This window comes from Myotis daubentonii, chromosome 1 (assembly GCF_963259705.1).
Source record: "Myotis daubentonii chromosome 1, mMyoDau2.1, whole genome shotgun sequence".
Taxonomy (NCBI): domain Eukaryota; kingdom Metazoa; phylum Chordata; class Mammalia; order Chiroptera; family Vespertilionidae; genus Myotis; species Myotis daubentonii.
Window position 1 is genome coordinate 19741227 of NC_081840.1, and position 5463 is coordinate 19746689.

Consider the following 5463-nt stretch of genomic DNA (forward strand, 5'->3'; position numbering starts at 1 on the left):
GTAAATAGCCAGTAAACATGTGAAAAGATGCTAAACTCACTAGTAGGGAAATATAAATTAAAGCATGAGATATAAATTTGTACCCATTCATTTGGCAAAATTAAACTACAATCTCTCAACTCCTCTATCACTCACACCCTATCTCTATTCACCTCACTGTTACTGCACTGGCCCAAGCCACTATAATCTCTCAACTACATTATTGCAATACCAGCCTAACTGACTTCTTCCATGCTTGTCTCCACCGCCTACTCTCATAGTTTGTTCTTAACATAGCAGCCAGAGTGAGGCTGTTAACACCCAAGACAGATCATGTCACTCATGCTCAAAACTTTAATGTCACTTCTCAGTCGGAGTTGAAGCCAAATCCTTTCAGTTGCTTGCAAGTCCCTACCTAATCTGACCTCCCTGTTTCCTCTTGATTCTTTCACCAACTCCATTCAAGCCACGCTTCCTCCTTGTTGCACCTCTGAACAGGCCCAGGACATTCCTAGCCAAGCCTCTGCACTAGGCGGTTTGTTTCCTTTGCCTAGGACACTCCTCAAGATTTGCACTCACGCCGAAACCGGTTTGGCTCAGTGGATAGAGCGTCGGCCTGCGGACTGAGGGGGCCCAGGTTCAATTCTGGTCAAGGGCATGTACCTGGGTTGCGGGCACATCCCCAGTGGGAGATGTGCAGGAGGCAGCTGATCGATGTTTCTCTCTCATCGATGTTTCTAACTATCTCTCTCCCTTCCTCTCTGTGAAAAATCAATAAAATATATTAAAAAAAAAAAAAAAGATTTGCACTCATGTCCCTCAAAGGAGGCTCAAATATTGACTATTCCAAATCTTAGTCCCACTGGCATTCCTAATTTTCTTTACCATATTGAATTTTTTTCATAATATTTATGACAACATTCTACAGAAGTGACAAAATAAGAAAAGAATGCTTTTTAAAAATTTATTATTGAAAGTATTACATATGTCCTTTAGAAAATTATGCTTTTTAAGAGAATATGATAAATGATCATTAGTGTTTTCTTCTACCAGGCTATAGGTGCCACAGGGATAGATGTGCCCTAGTTTTCTAGAACAGTGACTGGCACATAGTAGTTGCTCAATACATATTTGTTGAAGGGATGGATGTCCAGTGTTGGTGGGATGTGTGAAAATGGGCACTCATTCACTACTGTGAGAAGTAAATTGATAGTTATTTGGAATGTAAATTTATACAGCTATTATCAGTGTTTAGCCAAATTTTGACCCAGGGATTTTAGGTATTTTCCCTATGGAAATGCCTAAACAGGGACACAATGAAATGTGTAAAAAGATGTTCATTATCATGTTGTTCATAATAGTGGAAAACTGGAAACAACCCAAATTTTAATCAGTGGGAAAAGAGTTATTTAAATTATGTTCATACATTCTACGGAATATTAATACGATGCAGCTCTTTACAAGAATGTACTGACATTAAAAGGGCTCCAAGATGCACTGGTTATTGAAAAACATGAAATGGAAGATTATATGTATAATGTAAAAACTATGTAAAACTATTATGTAAGTAAAAAAACTAATATGTAAAAACTAAACATGACTATTTTCTGAATATGCACATACATATTTGTAAGGAAATGGGGGAAAGATACATCCAAATGTAATAGTTGGGAGAAGAAAGGTTGGGAGGTGATAAAAAGACTTTTACTCTTGACGCTTTTGTGTTGTGTGATATTTTTATAAGAACATATTTATACATTACAGAAATGTTTTAATTAGGCATAGAAAACCCTGTAAAGAATCATATCCTATATAATAAAAGGCTAATATGCAAATAGACTGAACAGTGGAACAACTGGTCACTATGACGTGCGCTGACCACCAGGGGGCATGCACGGAACATGGTGAGTGTTGGCTGCGAGGGATGGTGGAGCAGGTGGCGGGGGTGGGGGGGATCAGGATGCTGGTTGTTACTGGAAATTTTTTGCTCCCGCACACTGTGGTCCCGGCACTCACACCTGCTGCTGGCACCGGCCCCAATCACTCTGCGCCATCAGCAGGTGCAAGTGGAGCCAGTGCTGTCAGCACATGGGAGCAGGGCTGCAGCAGGAGGGGCTGAGCAGGGGCACGGAGGATGGGCCAAGACCAGCCCCTCTACCCACTGCAGCCTCATGGCCCACAGTTCCTTTCAAGGTGCACAATTTTGTGCACTGGGCCCCTGGTGTAGTAATAAAAAATGGAGGGACTTCATCTTTCAACTCTGTAATTACAGTTTCCTGTTATAGATCAGATCTGATGCTGTGTTAAATGATGCAGAAAGCAACTGTTCAGCTGTTTCTACAGAGGCTTTAGTTCTGGTCTCTGGGTTGGATTCTGGAGGTGTGGTGGAAGTGGCTAGGGGGGTCCTCTACCTATACAGGCAAGAGGACCAAGCTCCACCGTGTTTTTGCATATCCTAAGCTCAGGTAGCTTGCTGTGCCCAGAAACCTTGATCTACCTCTACCATGGAAATATTAGATGTGGATTTTGGTTGCTAGGTCAGCCTTAAGGTGGAACCAATGTTTGATGGCCATAGTTCCCTAAAAAGAACCACTGTTCCAGGGAAATGGCTGGGCAGAAAGCGTTGAAGGCCACACAGCCCCAAGATTTTTTATTTCCGTGAGCCCTCTGGTGAGAGAGAGAAGAATGGCAAAGCCTGTACATGTCCTGGGTGCACTGTGTGTTCCCTGGTGTTTGGTGGTAACCATCTGTCCCCCACAGTGAGATGGGGCCTGCGGTGTGCCCAGCCAGTGGTGGCTGTTTCCCTTTGTTCCCATCAGCAGCGACCAATCACCAGCTACAGGCCCTACAGACGTTGCTTCTTCATTTTTAGAGGTGCTTAACGCCGAGGCTCCAGTCTCAACAGCTGGGAAGGCGTGAACAAACCATCTCCCCTGGGTTTCTGGCTATGCAAGATTTTTCTTCTCTCTGAGGATAGTCATGCCATGTCTATGTCATTAACCAACTACTCCTGCCTTGGGAAGGGTCGAGCGGTGGAACAGTTGCCTACGGGGGTAAAAGAAATATCAGCCTCTGATGTCAGCAGCCCTTGTTACTTATTCATCCAGCAGCTATTGAGCATCTGTGAAGCGTGAGTCACTGTGTTGTATGCTTGTGACAGGCATTGTTTCTGCCCGCAGGGCAGGTCCTACAGTGAGTAGGAAAAACACCCACATAAACAGGTTGTAATCTAGGCTGTGATGGGCCAAGTACAAGGTGCCATGGAAGGCGCACTTACCCCACAGCGGGTAGGGAAAGGCTTCCTGCAGGAAGTGACCTAAAAGCTGACAAGGAAGGAGCCACAGTTAGCTTCTCTCCCTTCTGTCTGGCAAAAGACCATTTATTACCTCTCGTTCCAAGTGGCCTTGTGGGAATAAAAATGTCTGGGAATGTGAGGACTTTAATAGTTTATGATTCTGTACAATTCATATTGAGATTCATTTATTTTGTTCAAAGCCCTTAGCAATGTCTGCTATTACATCTTTTGTTCACTCTTATTATATGTATCCTCCACAGAATAAGCTCCCCAAGGGCAGGCATTTTTCTGTCTTGTTCACTGATATTTCCCTGACATCTAAAATGCTGCCTCGGCCTTCAGACCAAAGGGTCCCGGGTTCGATTCCAGTCAAGGGCACATACCTTGGTTGCAGGCTCCTCCTTGACCTGGGCCCTGGTCAAGGCTTATGCATGAGGCAACCAATCGATGTGTTTCTCTCAAATCAGTGTTTCTCTCTGTTCCTCTCTCTTCCATTCTCCCTAAAGAAAACAAACAAAAAAACAATTGAAATATCTTCGAGTGAAGATTAACAACAAAATAAATAAATAAATGAATAAATAAATAAATAAATAAAATAAAATACTGCTGCCTGACCCACGTGGCTCTGTAATTGAGGTTCAACCTATGAACCAGGAGATCACAGTTCGATTCCTGATCAGGGCACATGCCTGGGTTGCAGGTTCGATCCCCAGTGGGGGGCGTGCAGGAGGCAGCCAATCAATGATTCTCTCCTATTATTGATGTTTCTATCTGTCTCTCCCTCTCCCTTCCTCTCTGAAATCAATAAACATATTTTTAAAATAAAATATTGCTTGGTATATAGTAACTGCTCAATAAAACATGTTGGATGATTGAAGAAAGTTTTCTTTGTCATACTCTTAATGTGGCATTGCATATCACAAAAGTCCTATGCAAATGACTGCAGAAAGGTAACAGCATCATTTTGCATATACCTGTGTCCAGGCAGCCTTTTCTGAGAGAGTCTCTGCTTATCCAAATTGGGAATGTGGCTAGAAAAGACATTTCCAGCACCCAAGTTCTCCTCCCACACCTATCAGATTACAAAAAGCGATCAAGGGCTGGAAGAACATCCAGCCTCCCTGTGAACTAGAATCAGAACAGACTTCAGGACCGCAGCACCTGCAGTATTTCCCTCTCCCATCCTCCCTCCCTCTCTGATATGGGCTTCCCTCTGCCTGTCTTCCTTTTGACTGGACCCTCTTGGCTGATTTCTCTTACACCAGGCTGCCCCCTTGTGGCATCTTCAGTCCCCGACCTCCCAGGTTGGTTGTGTGCAGATAATTAACCTAAATCCAATATGCTGGAGGAAAGCCAGCTTGGTATTCTTCAGGTCAGCTGTCTGCCCAGTCAGCTGTGACCAGGGAGGCAGGGATACTTTCCTCTTCAAAAACAAAGGAAGGCCCAGCCAGTGTGGCTCAGTGGTTGAGCATCAACCTGTGAACCAGGAGCTCACAGTTCAATTCCAGGGCACATGCCTGGGTTGCGAGCTCGACCCCCAGTAGGGGACATCATTGATGCTTCTATCTCTCTCTCCCTCTCTCTAAAATCAATAAAAATATATTTTTAAAAAAACAACAAAGGAAAGACAATGGGTAAAAGGACAGGAAATGATTAGTTGAAGAAACTATCAGCATCCCTATTGATATTTATTGCACAGTTTTCCTTCTAGAATGAAGTGCTGGAGAATGTTAACCCCAGATCACTGGACCAGGAGAAAATAAAGGTGGGGCCTGTCCATGGCTCTCCCCAATCCCCTTCACCAGAGCCTACTCCCAGACCCTCCCCCAAACAAAATTCATCAGCGTCCCAGCGACATCTCCCCCTCTTATCACCTCTTGGGCATTGTTGAAAGGTTGGAGATGAGGGTGAGGCATCTGGTGCCCCCACAGTCCCATTGCTTTGTAGACCAGAGGCAATCGAGGCGCTTTCAGCCAGAAAAATATAATTTAAGGGCTTGGCATCTGGCTGGGAGCAGAGAGCTGTGTTGCCATGGCAATGCCTCGCTTCATTTAACAGCAGCACAAGCACATACCTGAGTTTGGTCACATCCACACGCAGGCACGTAAAGCACCCTGTCAGCAGCCCCACAGCATGCACACGTAGCTCTGGCAGAAACCCTCTGCAGGAGCAAAGCTCACTCTCTGCCC